Below are 23,056 nucleotides of genomic sequence, written 5' to 3' on the forward strand. Positions count from 1 at the left end.
GATAAGCAGCATATGTTTGTCAAAAAAACCTTGCTGGTCAAATTTCTAGCCTGATTCCTCACTGTATTGTGTAAACCATGGTGAATAGGCAAAAGTGAGTGCAACATCGGTGAATAAATCTGTATTCTCCCCTCACTCACAGCAATGGTGGTGTTACCTACTCACTTGGCACTTCTTTTGCGTGGTACACACTACTAATCCTCTGTTTAGAACATCACAACTGGTTGCTGTAGAGATGATTATGATATCATTTGAAAAGATAGATCCAGATCAATATAATATGGTCCTTGCCACATTATTGCAAGTCACTATTACAGAGGGTTATACATTCCATTTTTCTGAATGTGTATGAGCCAGATCTTGGAGACATGTTTCTTGTCCACAGGGCTACAGTGCCAACGTGGTTCCTTGCCTGAATCCAAGAATCTCAGGTGTATAACAGCTGTCTAGAAGTTATCTCCATGCAAAAGAAAAAGACACATTACATGGTGCCAAAACTGTACAGTCCTATGATTCTATGTCACAAAGAGAGTTTCATGATTTCTGGGGAAATTTAGGAGCAAAGGCTGAGAGGAGACCTTCTGAAATAAACACAATTTTCACTCAAAATGGTTTACAAATATTAAATAATTAATGCCTAACTCTTACTCATGTGAGTACTTTTGTTAAAGTCGGTAGGGCTGCTCGTACAACCCCGCTATGTAAAGCTGGTCAGGAAGTTTCTCCACACTGCTGTGACGTAAAGGAGTGTTAGTAATGCCATTATTCCTCCAAATCGCACAGATGGGGAAACTGAGGCATCAAGAGGTGATTTATCAAAGGTCTCACAAGAAGCCCTGGTAATAGAATCAAGACCAAATGTCTTTCAGTTCTATGCTTTAAACACAAGATCAGCCTTCCCTTTCATGAGAAACTAATCTTTGTGACACTCACCTTGACAGTATTTTTTTCTTCTTTCATTAAGGAATGAAAGTAATTATAGGCGTGAGATAGAAGCAAAAGCAAAAGCCAGAAGGGCAAAATTCACACCTGCTGTAAGTGCATCCAAGTCAATTGAGTTGCCCTGCGAATGAACAAAGTGTTACTTTCAACAGTTTTCATGAGACATCAACGGGTCTCTGAGAAAAAAATAAATCTAGAACAAGATGTTCTTACCAGCTAATTTGTCCAGGTCACAGGAAATGCCAAAGCAACAATTACCTCCATTTCAGCGTGCAATGGCACAGAAAATGGATGGTGAGTGTGACAGAAAATGAGCCACAACAAAATTAATGGATATACAGTGCAGCCTGACACAGCTTGAAAAGGGAAATGATTCCTTCATGAACAAAAGCAGCTTTTTAACCAAGCAGAGGTGGGAACAAAGTCTCCCAAGGATGGAGCTTCTGAGAAGCAAGAGCCACCTCTGTCTAGACCTTGAGAGCTTCAGGGTGAAAACAGAAACTGAAAGGTCCTACAAAGAGTCCACAGCCCTGCAAGAGCAGGCTAGAGGGCCAAATTCTGGTCTAATCTAAATCAGGTGTAACACCACTGAAGTCAATGTACATCTACATCAGTGTACATGAGAGTAGAAATTTTCTGCAAACCTGGAGCCAAAGACTTATCAAATGATCTTTTAGCTTCAAAGACCTCAACTCCCACCACATGCCATTGAACACAGCTGGAAACATGCAATCCTTGGTGTAAACTGATGTAGCTCCAGTGAAATCCATGGGACTATGCCAATCTATCCTAGCTGAAGGATCTGGCCCAATACATACATTGTTTTTTAAAGAAGACATTTATACTAATTTTGTGCTCTTGTATAGATCTCAAAGCTCTTCACTTAGTACCATTGTTTGAAAATCAGCTGGCACATTTTGGGTGATACCAAACCTGATTAATACATAGGAATGAATAAACTCAATAGAGGTACAAGGACTCTGCATAAAATGCATGGGGAACTCTGAAGTCTTACTTGAAATGTTGATCACTGAATGGCTAGAAAAGCCAATAACTTTATCCTAGCCCACATATTTAGATTGCAAACTCCTTAGGAAAGATTGGAAGCTTTTTGTGGCAGGTTTTTTTTCTTTTTGTTCTGGGTTTGTACAGTACCTAGCACAATGGTTCATGACTAGGTCTCCTAGGTATGACAATATAAATAAATTATTACAGCCATGGGTGTCAAAATTCCTGCTGACTTCAACACACCCAGGATTCCACCTATGGTGCCCTGCACAGGTCCAATCAGTCAGCCAGATAGCAAGACATCATCAATAAATACTGTGACAAAGCTCTGTCCTTGCCTCTGTGAGTACCGCATTTCCTGGTGGATTTCGCTAGCCTCAGAGGCTCACTGTGACCCTCCACGTAACCCTTCTCTCTCTAGAGACAAGGGTCACAGTCTACTGAGCCATTTTCATCATAAGCCAGCGAGGGAGGTGAGGAGACGTTATCCTTCCTTGCACAGTCTCTGTTGTCTCCCAGTCTCAGTGATTAATCAGGGGGCAAAGGTGGGGAGGGGGAGCCCAGGCCCACCCTCTACTCCGGGCTCCAGCCCAGGGACCCTAATAGTATCAGCTATGGTAGCTGACCTTTTAGAAACATAACATGTAAAATTCCCTGGGCTACTTCCCCCACAGTAGCCCTAACTTCCTCAAGCTCCACTTCACCCTTACCTCAGGGCCTCCTTCCTTGTGCCTGATATGGTGTGTACTACTCAGCCTCTCCAACAGCGCAACTTCCTCCCACAGCTCCTGACATGCACCCCCACCTGACTGACTGGGAGGCTTTTAACTAGTTTCAGCCAGCCCCTGATTGGCTTCAGGTGTCCCAATCAACCTAGCCTTCTCCCTGCCTTCTGGAAAGTTCTTAATTGGCCCCAGGTGTCTTAATTGACCTGGAGCAGCTGCCATTTCACTTATCCTGGTACCAGGGATTTGTTTCGCCTGGAGCTAATATATCTATCTCCCACTACTTTTCCATAGCCATTTGCCCTTGCCCCATCACAATACTTACAATTCTGTTTAGCGCCCGATCCTTGAAGGTGCTAAGTGCCCTCCCAATGATTTCCAGTGGGAGTTGATGTTGTTCAGCACTCACATGATTGAGACTTCTTAAAGCATCTACCATAATACTCTGACACAGCCTTTAGCTTCATAGTAAGCACATGATTCAGTTTTTACCCTAGGGTGCAGGAATGTCCCCAGTGCCCTGGCACGGTGCTAGTGGGCACACACGACCAAGGGTCCTGAAGGCAGTTGAGGCTGTGTGGTATGCTTCTGCATCCAACAAAACTAATAATTAATAATCATTCTCTACTCTCACTCCTTGGTCAGAATCTGATTGGTCTGGTGGTGTACACAGCACATGGTTGAATAGCCATCTCCAGCAACATGGCTGAAAGCAACCTGCTGTGATCTCACCTTCCACCCAAGGTCAGGAGTGTTCATTCTGCTATATTCTGGGGAAGAGGGCAGAAATCAGCCATGGCCAAGTACTCAGAGGCTGTGGTCCTTTCTCTAGACACCTTGCCCAGACAAGGACACGATTCACAGACAAGCACCTTTGCACAAATTATTCCTTCTTTTAACTGGAATACAATGTGCTGGCCAAATGCACTTTATTGGAGCATTATGACCTTTTTCCAAGGGTCCAGTGGAATTTGGCTCCCGGTGTTGTACGTATAATTGATAAGATGGAAAAATAATTAAAAAAAAAAGACAGGGAAAGAGAATAAAGAAGAAACAGAAGTATCTGTTGTGGGCCATTCAACCCTTTTCAATAGCATTGTAGCACATCTTGCTGACCAATCAGCTGCCATCCCTCACGAACCTTGTATGCTAGATCCTGCTCTCACTGAACTCAATGGGAGTTTTGCCACCGGCATCAGTGGAATCAGGATTTGGGCCTCTCTAACTATAAAAGGGGGGCAGGGAACCAATGCAAACAATTCAGAGCCCGTCCCAGAGACACTGGGAAGATCTTGAAGGCTTTTCACATCCATAACTCCCGTTAAAGTCAATGAGACTTTGGGGCTCACAAGAACAAGGGGATCGTGCCCCACTCCCGTGAATAAATGCATCAAATGCCAGGACAGCTGCAGGAGGTGGCGGAGTGAATTATTATTTTTTTCAAACCCAGCCTGTGTGTCTGAACAGAATTACTAGTGAAGCACTAGCTGGTTATTGCTGATTCGGAAAGAAAAGCAAGTGTGACATGATGTAAAACTTCATGTCGAAATTAGGGTGGACATGGATTTGCTTTTAAGCACAGCACATTTAGGGACCATGTAGTTAGGGCAGCGAAATTCCCCAGGGAATTATTAGCCAGCGACACATCAGCCAAGCCTCTCTTGATTGACTAGGGAGCCAGGACTGCAGAGCAAACAACAGCACTTTCTCTTATTCTGATTCCGCCTGGTGATTATGAGTGAATATACAGGGGTGAGGGCATCAGTCCCAGCAAAACCTCTTGGTGCCTAATAATAGATGGTTCTGTGCACAGGCTAGTGCTGTCCTATTATTCACTAAGTTCTCCGTGGGGGAAGAGGAAAAAGGCGAGAGAGTATCAGAAAAAGTTTATATTCATTATGGCTTGGCCTTAAGAAAATGTGCCCATCAATCCATCAAAAATGAATTTTATTCTGTAATATTAACGTTTAAGGCTATGCTCTTCTGGCGTATTGATTCTCCATAGTCAGGAGGAAGCTGAAATGGAAACAATTTTAGAAATGTAGTTTTCAGTTTCCTTAATATTGTATGTTCATCTTATGAAAGAAAATGGCTTTCCCTCACCCCCTTTCTCCACTATATATATATTAATCATTAGAGCACTGGGCCAAATACATCCCTAGCACAAGCCCACGGATGGGAAAATATAGACACATCATTTCTAAAGCATTAGAGGGCTGAGTCGAGGGGACCTTTCCACACTCACTTTGTTTCTCAAATAATCCTATGTCCGAACCATTATTATTTAAAACAATATTGGAGTAAACTCCTGGCCCCATGGAGCCAGTGGGAGTTTTGCCCTTGATTCCAAGGGGGGCAGGAGTCCATCCACTCCCTTGGGACTCAATAAAGGACCCTCTCCCTGCTCAGGGCAGCAATTAAACAAGTGCCTAACCATGCGTTTGGGGCAATGGCGCTCAAGCAGGGGCTTGGCGACTGTCCTGAAGAGGGATGGATTTAAACCCATGCTTAAGCGCTTGCCACAATGTATGTGAATCGGGGAAGCTCTGGGGAAGGAATCGGTGACCTTGCCAAAGTAGGCGTCAAAAGCTTTGAATCCAGACCAGTCGTGCCCAAATTGTCATTGCTGCGGGGTGGTCTCAATGAAATAAATATTACCCGTGATGCAGTGTTCGTCCCACACCAGCACCGAAAGGGTTAAGGCAGCAGTAGCTAAGGGCCATGCTACTCATTGATAATGAAGCTCACCTGGTCAGGAACAGGCAGGGGCTTCTATGAAGCCCAGGAGTTGAGGCTAGAGGAGGGTTGTAGCGAGGTGAGCCTGCAGTCACCCTCCCTGATACAAGGGGGAGAGTAGGAGCCTGAAGAAGGCAGTGTAGGAAGCAGCCCAGAGAGGAGCAGCAAAGTCTGAGGGAGTATAGACTTGAACTGCTAGTTCGAGGGTCCTTGGACTGGGACCTGGAGTAGAGGACAGGCCCAGGTTCCCTGACCAGCCACTGCGGGAGTGGTGCAGGCAGCGCGGATATGGAGACTGCCTGGGACTTTGTGGGAGGAGACTCTGGTGAGACCCCAGAAACGGAAGAGGATTGTGACTTGGCTGGAGGGCTAAGCCACAAAGGAGAGGCACTGCTGCTCCTGACTAGGGGGTCATAGAGTGAGGGACTGAGGCAACTGGCTGTGAGACCACAGGACAGGGAGAGCTAATTCCCCTGATAAGCCATGAGGAGGCACAGCTGAGTGGTGAGCAGCAGACCCTGTTATACCATCTCAGACCAGGTTCTAGTGTGCAAACGTCCACATTAGGAAATGACCACCAGTCTCTGAAGAAGAGGATGGCATGGGAGATAAACTTTCCTCTTATCTCTGCAGCTGGTGCCTCCAAGTCAGGGCTAAAACACATTAGTGTTTATAATGCCAGTGCGTCTATTATGTGACATCGCTCCAACTCTGTTTTTCCTATTGGTGAAGAGAAGATTTAGGTATCCAGCTCTGTCAATCTGATACCTACCTCCATCAAATAGCCCACAATTCCTTAGAACAGTTCTGTGGCCTGTTTTTTTACTTGCTAACAGTTAAATCAAATGTCTCCTGCTCTCCGAAGAAAGAAATCAGTTAATTTGATATGGCTGAAATTCACAAAATGATGACCTCTGCACCTTAGCTATTGACAGGGAAGTCCAACCTACATCCTTAAAATAGGAAGTAGGTGGCTTTTAAAAGGTGCACAGACCTCATGCTGGACCTCTCCACAAGTGTAAACTTCACCCTTTGTGAAATAAACAGATTTGGGGCAACATATGTTTGGCTTAAAACACTATTGGTTATATAACAGCTATTTTACTCTACAGCAGGTCTCTGAGCACAGCCTACCACAAAACAGTCTGGGTAAACAGGAGTAGCTGACAGACAAACTGCCTTCTTGAGCCAATAAAAAGAGAGAGATAAAAATTGAACATAGCGTGTTTATAAACTCCAGTAAAGCCAGATCTAAGTGGCATTTAAAAACCAAAAACCCTGCCTATTTATAAACTGTGCTTCCACACTCAATAAAAGTTTGAAAGCTAAAAGCGTGAAAAGCCTTCTGCAATAAGGGGTTGCAAAACAGATGGAAAATAACTAAGTGCATTCACAAGCAATGCCCCAAACTTTCAGTTTGCTCCCAGAGCTCAGGCAATGACCACATTTGTCAGATGGAAGAGCATTCTGGGTGTTGCCATGCCAATCGGTATGCCAAGCATCCATCTTTGTTTGCAGAATTCCTGCATCTCAGCATGGCCGTGGAAAATGTGCACTACAGTCTGTGTTATACTCGATTTTGAAACTCAGAGAGGAAGGAATTGACTCATAAAGAAGGCACAATAGTCACATCCTGGGGGGTGCATTCTAATCTCTGCTATAAACTTCATCTAGGTCTATGGACAAGTTGTATAATCTCTTTGTGACTCACAGTACTCATCTATAAAAGGTGGTCACTAGTAACTGGATTTGTGCTGGAAATGGCCCAACTTGATGATCACTTTAGATAAGCTATTACCAGCAGGAGAGTGGGGTGGGAGGAGGTATTGTTTCATGGTGTCTGTGTATATAATGTCTTCTGCAATTTCCACAGTATGCATCCGATGAAGTGAGCTGTAGCTCACGAAAGCTCATGCTCAAATAAATTGGTTAGTATCTAAGGTGCCACAAGTCCTCCTTTTCTTTTTACTAGTAACTACCTGTTTCAAAGGCTTAATTAGTTAATGTTTGTAAAGCGCCTCAAAATCCCAGATAGCACTGGGGGGTGAATTGGACAAAATCCTCAATATAGAGAAAGTACCAATGCCTATGGGGCTGATAGTGTTATCCAGCTGCTGCCGTCATTTTTAAGAGCAGCTTTTTAAGAGCAGGTTAGACAAACACCCGTCAGGGATGGTCTAGATAATACCGAGTCCTGCCATGAGTGCAGGGATGTGGACTAGATGACCTCTTGAGGTCCCTTCTGATTATATGATGCTATGATTTTTAGCATCATGGCATCCAGAATTGCTTTGAGCAAGATTACGGAGGTCAAAATGCTGCAGGTCCATCAACACTAGCAATCCCATGGTTGCTAGAACCAGGGCTGGCACAGCAGGTTAGCAAAGGGCAATGTTAGGTTATAGATATTCAGGCCTGTCTGCAAAGGCCTATACTCTAAGAATTTAGGTGTATTCTTATCACTTAGCTAGTTATAGAGGTATAAAAGAAAGAATCAAAATCACTGTCTGTCGGTTTAAGGGCCTTCTCTTACTGTGACAGTCTGAGGCCCTGTTCTTAGGCTAAGCAGCAGAGGCAGCCATAAGCTGGGAAGTGAATGGTCACATCCTCACATCCTTAGGGGGAGGGATAGCTCAGTGGGTTGAGCATTGACCTGCTAAACCAAGAGTTTATTTTTTGGGGGGGAGGGATAGCTCAGTGGTTTGCGCTTTGGCCTGCTAAACCCAGGGTTGTGAGTTCAATCCTTGAGGGGGCCATTTAGGGACATGGGGCAAAAATTGGGGATTGGTCCTGCTTTGAGCAGGGGGTTTGACTAGATAACCTCCTGAGGTCCTTTCCAACCCTGATATTCTGTGATTCTCACATCCCAAACTACATTGAAATAAGGTGCTATTGGGCTGTTAGGAATACAATCCTGTCCTGATAGTGCCTATCACCTCCAGAGAAAGGGAAGTGCCTAGAAGATATAAAAGGAAACTTAGTTTGATAGCATCCTGTCTGGCAAGAACTCACTTATCAATAGCTGGGATGTGGAATCCTCACTTCTGTATTGTTTTGTCATTATAGTTCCCACTTTGCTATTGTTTATTTGCATGGTCTCTGTCTGGTTCTGTGATTGTTTCTGTCTGCTGTATAATTAAATTTTGCCAGGTGTAAACTAATTAAGGTGGTGGGATATAATTGGTTAAATAGTCATGTTACAATATGTTAGGATTGGTTAGTTACATTTCAGGAAAATGATTGTTAAGGTATAGCTAAGCAGAACTCAAGTTTTACTATATAGTTTGCAGTCAATCAGGAAGTGTGTGTGTGGGGGGGAAATGGGAACAGGGAATGGGGTTGGGGAAATTGGAATCATGTTTTGCTAAGGGGGAGATGGGAACAGGGAATGGGGGTGAGGAAATTGGAATCATGTTTTGCTAAGGGGGGGATGGGAACAGGGAATGAGGGTGGGGAATTGGAATCATGTTTTGCTAAGGGGGGGAAATGGGAACAGGGTCACAGGTAAGGCTCTGTGGTGTCAGAGCTGGGAAGGGGGACACTAAGGAAGGAAACTGGAATCATGCTTGCTGGAAGTTCACCCCAATAAACATCAAACTGTTTGCACCTTTGGATTTCGGGTATTGTTGCTCTCTGTTCATGCAAGAAGGACTAGGGAAGTAAGTGGGTGAAGGAATAAGCCCCCTAACAGGCAAGTTTTCGGTGGACCTATGCCAAATTATACCAAGTGAGAATCTGGCCCTGTGTGTGGAAGTGCAAAGTGTTATTATTCATGACAGAATTAAAACAGTGCAATTTCCTTATTGGGACTGTTGGACAGAAATCACCTCCACCCCCCACCAAAAATAGGTTTTTTTTAAAAGAAGGTTTTGTTGTACAATGTACTTCATTCACTTAAGTGAGATAAATGCCAGTCAGGTTGGATGCTTTCTGTGACATCTCTCAGAAAACCAATGTTGCCAACGCTGAGGAACAGTAATGCCTGCTGCTTAATCAGAACAGTATTATGGCATGGGGTCTGGGGCAGAATTTATGTAGCAGGGGTATACATTTTGCAGATGCCAAGTGATTAAGTGGTGATTAGCCAGGCTGAAATTCTGAGCTCTGGACTTTTAATACAGAAGTTGTCAAAGATTAAGTGGAAGAAAAGAAAAGTCAAACAAAGGAAGAAATACAGTAAAACTCATTTTTATTTTATTTTATTCAGGGCAGTATTTTCTAAACGATATGTTTATTTTTTGAACTGAAAAAACTAAAGTCTCTTAATTGAGACGGTCATTTAGGATGGGACTTCCAAAAGCACCTAAGGAAATGGAAATCCCACCTTTAACCAAGACGAGTGATTATTTGCCTTGCTACCACAACTCAACTACATGTTACTTCACAGTGTGAAGTGAGGAAAATATATATTAAAGACCGTGAAGTGCTTTGAGATCTATTGCGGAAAAGCACTATATAAGAACAATGTATTATTATCTGGTGGAATAAATTGTATTTAAATTATGATGTCAGGAATAAGTAGGTATCATCGTTACTTTTTTTCTTCCACCTCCCTGCCACGGAATTTCACCATAGATCATATGCTATCATAGGCGCGGGAACTAGGGGTGCAGCAAGGGTGGTGGTGGTGTGCTGCAGCACCCCCAGCTTTTGCATGGGCTCCCCTCCCGGCCCCCCACCCAGGGTCCCAGCTGCCAGCCCCGTGCCTGGGGCTCTGTTCCCGGGCTTGCTTGCAGGGTCCCAGCTGCTGGCCATGCGCCCAGAGCTTCACTCCTGGCCCCACACCCAGGGTCCTGATACCAGCCCCACGCCTGGGGCCCCACTCCTGGCCCCGTGCCCGGGGCTCCGCGCCCACCCCCAGCTGTGGCCCGAGCCTTGGCCCTTCCCTGTCCACCCTCCACATCCCCCATCCTGGAGCAAGGTCCCGGCTCCTGTCCCCAGTTCTAGGGGGCAGCGGGGGATGCAGACAGGAGTAAGGGGAGGTGCAACACCCCCACTTGAAAAAGTGTTCCTATGCCACTGGATGCTGTAGCTCCAAAGTCTACTGATCAGATTCTACAACCCTCGCTCATGCCTAGTACCACGTCGGCAGACAAGTAGCTCTATTGAAATCAATGAGATGAGTGAGTAAATGCTACCCCACCAGATGTAAGGGTGGCAGAATCTACTCTTGTGGTAGCAGAACTGCTTTACTGACTCATTAACATTCAATGGAAAAACTCAAGGTGGTTTTACTCCCCAGGCCTAGAGATACATACCATGTGTCACCATCATGTAGACTGCAGTCCATCTCATTAGCTGCAGGACCTCTGTGTAGCACCGCATGAGAAGTTCACTCTTATTTCGGGCAGGCAAAAGTGGTAGGTGCTTGAAATTGGTGTGTGGGAATAAGAATTCCCCTTTAGAAAAAAGAAAGCAACAAGAAGAAATAAATGTCCTTCATTTTCCTTTGCCTCAGGACTAGATGATCACGGGGGCTTGAAGAACTAGGTTTCAGCTATCGCCAAGCTTGCACAGTGTTCTCTGTTATTGTGTGGAGAGGATACGGTACTGCTCAACTGTCTGTATGAACCAGCTTCATGGTGCATCCCAAATACGACACTGCAGAAGGCTAGGAGTTTTAAACCTAGTGTCCTACTTTCTTACCTGCCTTTGTCTAGTAGTCACTCCCTGCAATGAGAACTGCTTTGATTGTGCAGCTTATTTACCAACAGGCATAACTGCTGGAAGTGAAGCTTGAATGCACAAATACGCCAGTTGGACTCTGAGAAAGGCCTGCGGGACTCACACTGTACAGAGAGCTGAGAAATGGAATGGTTGATTATGATGCACTAATTATGGTTTTCAGAACACACACACACAACAAAATGTAACAAAAAGACAGTAAATGATGCACATCAATACACTAACTATAGGCCTTTGTTAGATGGGATTGTACTTAGGGCGGAATTTTCATAGATGGTCAGTGCCCACAACTACAGACAACTGGAATGGAAGCTGCAAGTGCGGGTACCTCTGAAAATCAGGCATTGTAAAGCCCTCTTGTGTAACAGCTGATGGAGTCTGCCTGAGTTATTCCCCATTAAGTACTACATCGCAAATGGGCACACAATCCATTGCCACTTAAGTGTGAAAAATATTTGTAGACAGAAAAACCCATCATTCAAAGCAGAGAATCCCTGGACCCAATGGCTTTCTGCTAATTCAAAATTTCCAGCAGATTGCTTCAAAATCCCAAAGGCATCTATGAAGTATCTGTGTTAATCTACATAAATGCACATGGGTGCAATATGCCAGGGAGACCATTAATATGCTATGAGATATGTACTGACCGAGGCTATGCCAAAGAGTCTCCACCGGTCATCATTCATGAGCGTAGTTTGTGAAGAGTATGGGAATTTGGGCGCTTCCATGTTTCTGCTGGTACAAGACAAAAGTCTTCCTACAGCACTGAGAGTCTTTTTCTATTCAGCATCTTATACCTCATCTAACCACCATGAAATCCAAGCACCAGAGTGTTTATCAAGTCCTTGGATATAGTTGCTGTATCTCAAAGGCATTAGTGAATCCATGTATACTCAAATCTGAAAGACTGGCTGGTTTGGGAATGGATGTGTCAGGGTTTAGAGTCCGTGGAGGGAATATGCACCCTGTTTCCTTCCCTCGATCTAAGGACAAACTGTGGAGAATCCATCCTGACCCTCAACCAGAAGATATTGTTCATCAAGGCAATTCTGATCTCTGTACAAGCCAACACTTTCCTTCTCATGGGTTTGTGGACATTTGCTGAGCCGAACTCCTCCAGAACAGCAAGATTTTTTCCTGGCCAGATGGGTCCCATGGCCCCCTCTACTTCTGTCATACTTCACACCCCTCGATCTCCTTCGACTGTAGCTATCACAGATGTATCCAGTCTGTGCAGAGGGGGTCTCAGCTACTGTAATCTGAGAACATCATGCTCCCTGTAAACATCCATCAGTTGAGCTCTCCTGTCTGTCTATCCTTAATCCAGGGCCAGATGGGCAATGCATAGCGCCTCCCACTCTCTATACACGGTGGACACAGCACGTCTATCTCTCACCTTGGCTTCCAGCTCCAGTGCTTGATTTGGGAGAGCAGTTCTGCAAACTTTGTTTAATCAGAACTCACTCAGCCCACCTTCTTGCTCACCACCATAGGGAGTATATGGAGGCCATCTCAGAGGAGAAAGAAAAAGGTTACTTATCAGTACCAGAACCTGCAGCTCTCCAAGAGTGTTGCCTTGGTACATTTACACGGCTGGTGCCCCTTTCTCCTCTTCCTTGGAATTCTACTCTCATAGGACCATGGGGTTTAGTAGAAGGAATTGATACTGGTGGGAGCTTCAAAGCTCTTTTATCACCTCAGTTCTCAACATTGTGTGCCACAAGACACCGTTCATGCTGCCCCACTGGGCCTCACTGTCCCCAGAGCTCAGCAGCACCAGAGTGCTCACCGGAGAGGTGTAAATAACAGAGAGACAGTCCTTTCCAAAAACCACTGTCACTGACTTACACCGTTTCTTTCCTCTACTGTTGGGCACTATTATCAGAACATGCTCGTTTGACTAGAGGAACGCCCTAATGTAATAGACAAAGCCCGTGTACAAATCCAACACTGGCAGCTGAACATCATCATAATAATGAAAAATATAATAATCAAACATCAAATAATGGGAAAAATGTGTTTTGTTTGAACTGTTCAACCTCATAAAAAAGATGCACACTTGGGATATTTATGCCCCAGATTGTTATTTTCTGATAATGTACCTGGTTAAAGTAAAGTTTTCCCACTGGATGCATATATAATGCCTAGATAAGAACAATTCACAAAATCCTATTATGGTGGCTTCATACACAAACACGTTTTTGGGTGCTCCAGATAACATCGGATACACATATACAAGGGGGAAAATGGTATTTCCAGGAATATCTTTACTGGTGCCATAGCTGTCTAAGTCACCACACACGTTGGGGGTTCTCTCTTGCAGCTGGACATTTAAAATATCAGAAATACATTTGATTTTGTGAACTGAAATTCTTTTTTTTTTAATTAAAATTAGTATTCCTGCCCTCCCCGCCCCACCATTAATTACCTTCAGCTCTTCAAAGCAGGGTCTCTGGTAGTTCTAGGATATGTTAAACTCAGTGCAAGAGGAGTACAATCCATGATGAGAGTACTGAGCTGCCTCGTAGCTTAAAAAACAAATTTGTGGTGGTTTCTTTCTCTTGCAACCTGGAAACAGTTCTTCTTTTGCTGTGGGGCCATGTTGAAGAACGCCACCAGCTTACACACACAGAAAAGAAAGCTAGATCTGGCTAGGGCTCTGACTCAGAAGACCTGAGATCATTCCCAGTTCTGCCACAGACCTCCTGTGTGACCTTGGGCAAGTCATTTAGGCCCAGATTTCCAGAAGTATTTAGATGCTGCTGTGCTCAGTGTTGCAATGTCTCATGTAAGAGCCTAAATATCATTTTCAAAAGTGATTTACTCATTTAGACTCCTAAAGCCCAGCAATACAATGCTCATGTGCACTAGGGAACTTTTAGTGCATGCCAGCAGGGTCTGCATGGGGCAGGTATGTGTAACACATTGGGATGCTTTAGAACTCACACCCCTCTTGTGCACACGGCCGCACGGTGTAGACAAACCTGGAGACTTTACTTATGATGAATAGGGAGTAGGTCAAGGGGAGAAAACAAGCTCTTCTTTTGGATTCTTCCAGAGTTTTAAGTGACACCCAGTATAAGGACACAATGCACCAGATTGTAATCTCTACTCCACCAGTGCAAATCCAGACAAAATGCAGTGAATTTGATAGAGTTACTCCAGATTTACATCAGCAAACCCGAGATCAGAGCCGAAGGGCATGAGGTTTTGCTCCTCCCAGATGAGAACCTGCCAGGGCAGGCTTCTGGAAAAAGAAATTAAAGTCAGGTGACATAAACTATCTTAAATTTTCTGACATTTAAATGTCAGTAATTAAGAGTTCAGATTGGTGGGTGGATCAATAATCTCTTGCAGCTATTGATCAGCAAATGCTGCCCTGCCAATCACGGAGCACAGCTGACCTTACTAAAAGCTGATCTCCCTGCTGTGTGTTGTCCTGCAGCATCTTTAATAGCTTGCACACAGCAAAGTTGTCTAACAGGATGCATAGGGGGCAGCATTCACCACCCAGTTCTGCTATGACAGAGGGTTTACAGGGAGCCCAGGGGTGTCTGGTTATCCCCACACACAGCAGAATCCTGAGAAGACCAAAGGACATTGTCACCACAGGTGTGTTCTATCTGAGATACTTACATAGCTCCCGTCCCTACAGTATCTGAAAGCCTCACAATCTTTAATGTATTTCACCTCACAGCACCTCTGTGAGGTAGGGAAGTGCTATTATTGCCCTGGTTTTACATCTCATCTGAAAGGAAGCACCTCAGTGTTTCAGGACATGATGCTGGGACACAGGGTAAGGTATTGACTAGGACTGGTCCAAAATTTTCCATTGGAAATTGGGTTTTCATCTACATGATTTTTTTCACAAAAAGTATTTGCTGTGGAAAGTTTGGGTTTTTTTTGTGAAAAAAAATTCAAATGGCTGAAAAATAAAATATTCTCTCTGAAACTGGAAATAGTTTAATTTGGATCTGGGGCTGCAATGCGTCATGGGAGTTGTAGTCTGGTTGCCCCATTCTCTTCTATGGGCCAGGCTCCCTAATTGCAGTATGTCCCAGTTCCAAAGACAACTGACCTCTTTGCCAGCATCCCACTCAGGTCTCAAGCAGTCACCTTTCTCAGTGTGGCAACCGGAATTCCTCTCCCTTCAGACTAGAGATGTAGGCTCCAGGTGCCTCTGCAATTCACTGTGATTACCTTAGCAAGTCTGAGTCTATTTCAGCACCTGCCTTCCTGTTCTTTCAGGAAAATGACAGTGACCAGCCAGCTTCATAAAGTGCAGTATTTATTCAGAACAAAAGCATTACAGAGAATGCATAGGTTGAAACCAATAACCAGCTTGTATGCATTCCTGCCTTACCGTTTTCCACAGGGAGACCCTGGTAGGTTTCAAAGTCCTCCAACCCCTCTCTGCAGGGTCTGTCCCTCTTGGTCTCAGTCTCTTATCAGTTCTTGGATCCAGTGGCCTCTGTATCAGGCTGATCACTTCATATAGCTCTCAGTTTTTGTTTTCTGGGTCTCTGAAGCTGGTCAAAACCTGTCTATGTAATTGTTGCTAGGGGGTGGTATTTCTCCAGACATATTTACCTATCTAGGGATTTGGATTCATTACCCTCAGTGACATTAGTTCCTCGTAGTTCATCCATGCTAGGTGACTCCTTCTCAGTTACCTCTTCACACCCAACAGGGGAGAGGTAAACCTGAGTCACGTTTGCCATAAAACAAATCAGAAGGTCCTCATTTCTCCACAGGCTACATTTCCCTTGACAAACCATGGTCACAGATTCACATGGTGCATTGTCTCCCCTCTCCAAGAGGGGAGACTCGTGCTGCATCGTGGGAGATGTAGCCCAACCAGACAGCCCCGCCAACAGGAGAATGGGTCATGAGGCTCCTGGACAACAGCCCCTAGGAGGCACCAAGGCAGGATCTGTGAATCAATATGTTTCTGTGGGGCGATGGAATTTTCAATATTTGAATGTTCACTGAAACATCAAACCTCTCAGGAAAAAATATTAATTTCCTGACATGCTTTCGTATGGCTCAGAGGGAACGCCATCTCCACCTTTTCATTCACTAACACTGCTTCCTGAAGCACTTTGTTTTTATCTTTGGAAGTCTCCCACCCAAGTCCTGAATAGGTCCAACCTGTTTATGTGTGAGGTTTAACAGGACCTTGGGTTGAAATGGAAAGGCTTCACTAAAGAGTTGACATGCCTTCTCTTCTCTGACATATGGATTTCTCCTCTGAAGCTAAGCACAAGTGGCATAAAATGGGGCTTCCAACCTTACTTTACCTGCTTGCGGGATGGCTCTCTCCCCCACTGGAGGATAGACCTTGTGGCAGTTTGATAAGTCAGTTGTAGCCTTTGTTCTAACAGCAGTGACATATTTCAGCTCAGGCATTAAAGTGTTGTATTTTTTTCTAGGTAGAGGTCCAAGGTTCAATCCCCACTGCCGGCCAGTCCATCCAGAGGCATTCACATCACATATGGCTTTGGAGATGAAAGGAATGTCTGATCACCCCCTATCAAGACTAATACATCCCTAAAGGAGTGGGTGACCGAGGGTAGGGGAAAAGAGAGGATAGGTGCATGCAACAGTTATTGGGCCAGATCCAGAAAGTATTTAGCTGTCCCCGAGTCTAGGGGCTCCCATGAGCTCAGCACCTTGTAGGATTATAGGAACCGTATACAGCCAACAGATCTCACAAAAGGGCCGGTTTGAAAACAGTGGAAGCTGCTAGATATAGTGCCAGGCACTCACAATACAATCAGCCAATGAAAATGTGTTCTGATGATGCAATGCTTCAAGCCGGGCATGCTATTGATTGAGCCTAGGACAAGCATCTAGGAGAAGGGATTGGCAGATTCTGTCTTTGGCATCTCATCAATCTAAACTAGAGCCCTATTGCACTCTGTTATATATATATATATATATCACACTGGTGAGGTACTAGTGAAGCGCTGTCAACGTGGGGAAAATCAGGTGCAAGCAGTAAGTCCACCTGAAGGCTGTTTCAGGGTGATGTGTTAAATGAGAGGAAGACTGGTTTTGCGGCTTAGTTCCTGGACTAAGGTATAGAAAAGGTAGCTTTAATTCCAGGCTTAGTTACAGCAGGGCTCTTACTTACATATGTAAATATTAGTGAATAGAAAAGGTACCAGTAGATGGCACTCAAGACTATGTAACATAGTTCCTGCCTTTTGTTGGACCAATCAGACTTGCTATGCTCTGCAAATGGCTTTCTCTGGCTGCTCTTTGCATTGTCTCTTAACCCCACAGATTTCCTGTGTGACTGTAGACAAGCCATTCATCTCTCTGTGCCTCACTTTTCCTTTCTTCCCTGAGTATCCATCTTGTCTATTTAGACTGCAAACTCTTTGGGGATGGACATATCTCTTGCTTTGTGCATGTACAGCTCCTCGCACAATGGGACCCTGACTGGGACATAAGGTGTCACCATAATCTAAGGCAGAAAATTAAATATTGACAAATTTTATAAATGCTTGTATACAAATGCTAGAATTCTAAATACTAAGATGGTTGAATTTGAGTGCTTGCTATTAAATGAGGATATTGATATAGCAGGCACCACAGAAACTTGGTGGAATGAGGATACTCAATGGGACACAGTAATACCAGGGTACAAAATATGTAAGAATGACAGAGTAGGTTGTGCTGGTGGAGGAGTGGAACTATTATGAAAGAAAGCATAGAGTCAAATATAGTAAAACTCTTAAATGAATCAAACTGTAACATAGAATGTCTATGGATAGAAATTCCATGCTTGAATAATAACTCTGGAGAGTAGGAATATACTACTGAACATAAGAACGGCCATGCTGGGTCAGACTAGAGGTCCATCTAGCCCAGTACCCTGTCTTCCGAAAGTGGCCAATGTCAGGTGCCAGAGGGAATGAACAGAACAGGTAATCATCAAGTCATCCATCCCCTGTCACCCATTCCTAGCTTCTGACAAACAGAGGCTAGGGACAACATCACTGCCCATCCTGGATAATAGCCATTGATGGACCTATCCTCCCTGAACTTATCTAGTTCTTTTTTGAATCCTGTTATAGTTTTCTACTTCACAACATCCTCTGGGAAGGTGTTCCACAGGTTGACCATGCATTGTGTGAAAAACCTGACCAGGATGGTAACAGTGATTGTGAAATGCCCCAGGGAGATTAGAGAGGCTACAAAAATGGAAAACTCTACAATAAGGGGGGATTTCAACTATCCCCATATTGATTGTTTATATGTCATCTCAGGATGAAGTGAAGACATAACATTTATAGGCACCAGAAGTGACTACTTCTTGGAAATCACAAGGGGAGAGGCAATTCTTGATTTAATCCCAAATGGTGCACAGCATCTCGTCCAATAGGTTAATATAGTTAAACCACTAGTAATAGTAACCATAATGTAATTAAGTTTAACATCCTTGTAGGGGGTGAAATACCAAAGAAACCTACCGCAATAGTATTTTAACTTCAAAAAGGAAAACTACACAAAACCGAGGAAGCTAATTAAACAGAAATTGAAAGGAACAGTAGCAGGAGTGAAATGCCTGCAAGCTCCATGGACACTTTTAAAAAAACTACAGTAGAGGCTCAGACTAAATGTATACCCTAAATAATAAATAAATAATAAACAGTCAGATGATCAAAAATGACACCATGGATAAACAACAGAGTAAAAGAGTCAGTTAGAGGCAAAGAGACATCATTTAAAAATTGGAAGTCAAAGCCTACTGAGGAAAATAGAAAGGAGCATAAACTGTGGGAAGTCAAGAGTAAAAGTATAATTAGGCAGCCCAAAAAAGAATGTGAAGAGCAACTTGCAAAAGATCAAATACTAACAGTATTTTTTAAAGTACATCAGAAGCAGGAAGCCTCCCAAACTATCAGTGGGGCCACTGGATGATCAAGATGCTAAAGGAGCACTCAAGGAAGACCAGGCTGCTGTGAAGAAGCTAGATGAATTCTTTGCATTGATCTTCACGGCTGAGGATCTGAGGGAGAATCCCCCACCTGAGCCATTCTTTTTAGGTGACAAATCTGAGGAACTGTTTCAAAATGAGGTGTCAGTAGAGAAGGTTGTGGAACAAACTGATATATTTAAACAGTAATAGATCAGCAGGACCATATGGCATTCACCCAAGAGTTCTGACGGAACTCAAATATGAAATGGCAGAACTACGAACGGTGGCATTTAACCTGTCATTTAAATCAGCCTCTGAATCAGATGTCTGGAGGATAGCTAACGTCACACCAATTTTTTAAAAGGTTCCAGAGGTGATCCTGTCAATTACAGGCTGGTAAGACCAACCTCAGTACTAGGAAAAATATTTGAAATTATAGTAAAGAACAGAATTATCAGACACATAGATGAACATGGTATGTTGGGGAACAGTCAACATGGCTTTTGAAAAGGGAAACCATGCCTCACCAATCTAGTAGAATTCCTTGGGGGGGGTCAACACACGTGTGGACAAGGGTGATCCAGTGGGTAGAGTCCACACTTAGATTTTAGAAAACCTTTGACAAGGTCCCTCACCAACGGGTCTGAAGCAAAGTAAGCTGTCATGGGATAAGAAGGAAGGCCCTGTCATGGATCAATAAATGGTTAATATAGGAAACAAAGGGTAGAAAAAAAGGGTTAGTTTTCAAAGTGGAGAGAGGTAAATAGCAGAGTTCCCTGGGATCTGTACTGGGGCCTGTGCTGTTCAACCTATTCAGAAATTATCTGGAATAAGGGGCAAAGAGTCACAATGGGCTCTCACAAAACTGGGTGATTGGGCAGCAAAATGGCAGCTGAAATTCAATGTTGATAATTCCAAAGTATTGTAGTATCTGCCCACCTGACAATCTGAAGATTGAGGATCTCCCCTCCCTGAACTTTTGAGTGCTGGTCTAAACCAAACTTATGAACCTCTTGCAGTTGCCCGTCATTAGTTGTCACATTTTTCTTCTCTATTATCCTTCCCTTCACATTTTCTCTGTACCTCTCCCATCACGTATTTTGATAACTTCCTAATGCTGAATCAAATACAACGGTAGGCAGCCACTACAGTCAGCCCCTCATGACTTCATCAGGAATGCCACTTTTGGCTATTTGTAGATGTCAATCATAAAACAAACATGACTTCGACAGGAGCAGAAATCTAGCTGCCCTATGCTGGGGGCTCAGTCTGGACAACACTTAATCATTGACCATGCATAGGACATACAAATGGTACTTGACTTGCCCCAAGATGGATTATTCAAATGAGTGAAGATTGGCAAGATAAGACTAAATGTGCCTAGTGAATGGTATCTAGCAGCCTGATCCAACTCCCTTGAAATGAGCAGCTAGATTGTCAGGAAGGATGGCCCCCTGGATAGGGCACTTAGAAGACTTGCGTTCAAATCCCTGCTTCCTGAGTGGCCTTGGGAAAATCACTTATTTGCTCTACGTGTTGGTTCCCAATCTGTAAGATAGGCATAATAGCTGGCACTGCCCTACCTGAGAAGGGTCTGGTGAGGCTAAATAGATTAAAGATTGTGGAGGTGCTGCGATACTATGATAAGGGGGTTGGGGGACATGTAAGTACCTTTACTAGATCAATGGCACCAAGAACAGTTGCCTTTTGAGAGAGTGGCACATGATTCTGTTGATCACATTGTGCCAAATCCTGCAGTCCTTGCTCCTTTGGGCAGGAGTTTTGCCATCAGGAATCTCCTTTGAACAGTGTCTGTTTTTATTTTAGCCGCTTGCCTGCACCCAGACAAATGGCCTCATTCTTTTAAATAATGGCAAAGTACCTCCAAGGCAAGAAAATTTAGATGTATGGATTTTGGCTGTGGTTTGAAGCCTGCCATAAATATTCACCCCTTCCATCCCCCCAAAAATCTACATACCTTTCTGCATATTTTACAACATAATCTAATAGAGAAATAATCCAACATGGCACCTGCTAAAAATACTTAAAATTTTATTGAAATATGAATGTAATATAGAAGAGATAGCTGTGCTACCTAGCTCCTGGTTTGTGAAAAAAAAATATTAGAAAGAATCATTACCTTTAAAAGATTTTATTGCAGAGGGTGGGGAGAGAGAGAGCTGATTTTTATTTTTTTTTTTAGAAAACCAAATTCAACTTGACTCTCCCTTTTTCCTACAAGAAAAAAAAAGAATTTTTCATAAACATTTTCCCCTCTGGCTGGAATATTAGGACGGTATATTAAATTACTCCCCCAAAAGGAGGACCTAGAAACATTTACATAATAATGTCCCCACTGTGCTTTTGACAGATGGGTTTCATCGATGCAGACATACGGTTAGGGTCTTAGCAATAGATTAAAGAAACAACAACAATACAGTGTAACATAATAAAAGTGTATTGTAATGGACATCATAACTTGTGGCCAAGTTTAAATTTCCAGTTGGTGTATGAAAGTCGCATTCCATTAGACAAAATAAATGTCACGCTGCAAAGCATTAAAGATGAGTTGACTGAGCCATTTATTTTTACTTTATATTTTATTCTATTCTGCTAGACTCTATTTATGCAATATTTGAAAAAAATAACACAATCTCACACTGTACTACAAGATTATTATTGGCACCTAGAGATGAGTGCTGCAGAAGAGCAAGATATTATTATTATCAGTGCGAGGCGCTGTACAAACACGGAGAGAGAGACAGTCCTTGCTCCATCAAGTTTACAATCCAAGTAGGCAGAAGAGATGAAGGGTGGGAGGGGAAACAAAGGGGAAGTGAGTGGGCCAAGGTTTAATAGCAGGTCAGTGGCACAGGTAAGAATAGAACATAGATCCCCTGAATCCCCGTCCAGTGTCCTAACCCTCTGGAATGCAAGTCTTGGTATATAATGATAGCCTCCCACAATCACTGCAGAGTAAAGAGATCTGAGTGTGATTGTTTTTACTTTTCTCCCTGTATTCCTAGGCTGCAGCAAATGTGCACCTCTCTCCAGTCATGACTTGGTGCAGCTCCATGATAAAAGACATCCGCAAACTATATTGACTGGTTTTCTCTGGCTGTCTCTCGGTTTTGAGAGTTTCACTGACCCATGTGCTACTGTCCCTTTAACATCAAGTTTTGGGGGCTTCCTCATGTCTGTCAGTCCCACTGGCTGTCCAGACACTTTGAGTGGAGCAGTGAGGACTGAGCTTATCAATTGCAGTCTCCTTGGGTGCTTGACTCTCTCTAATGGGACAATAATGGTCTCTTCAGGAGGAGATTTTAAACTCTGTATAGAAATGGCATTCTGCTAGGTTGTGTTAGGCAAGAGGTACAAAGGGCTGCGTGATACCATGATTCAGGAGATACCAACCATGTTTGTGATACTATCCTTTCCCCAGCAACAGACTCTCATGTGATGGCTGAGTTGTGTGATGACTCCAGTTGACATGGCATGTACCCAATGGGGCTCACTCTGCCTCAGAGGTGCTTCTGTATGCCCTATTAACCTGATACATACCCTAACAACTGCAAAGCACTGAAGGAGGAAGTTTCTTGGAGAAGGGAGACAACCAGAAAGGCAAACATATCAAGCAGCTTACTGAGCACATCAGACAGATAGTCCAACACCTCCCATATCCCTGGTCAGGCATTACTCAAGGTTCACTTGGCATGTGCTCCTGGTACTAGATGCTCACATGGTGCTAGATGCTGTGCAAACACATGGTCCCCAGCCCAAAGAGCTTACAATCTAAATTGGAGGACAGCCAAAGTGTGAGAGAAAGAAAATATTGTTATCCCCATTTTACAGACAGGGAACTGATGTACAGATTAAGCAACTTTCCCAAGCTTGCACATGGTGTTTGAATCTACATCCACATGGGTGACTGGACATGGGTCCATGCATGTGGTTGTGCCAAAACCTCCTCACTGTCCACATTAAATCCCAGAAGCACAGATTCCAAGGTGTGTATGGGGGAAGAATGCTA

The sequence above is a fragment of the Natator depressus genome, chromosome 5 (assembly GCF_965152275.1).
Source record: "Natator depressus isolate rNatDep1 chromosome 5, rNatDep2.hap1, whole genome shotgun sequence".
Taxonomy (NCBI): domain Eukaryota; kingdom Metazoa; phylum Chordata; order Testudines; family Cheloniidae; genus Natator; species Natator depressus.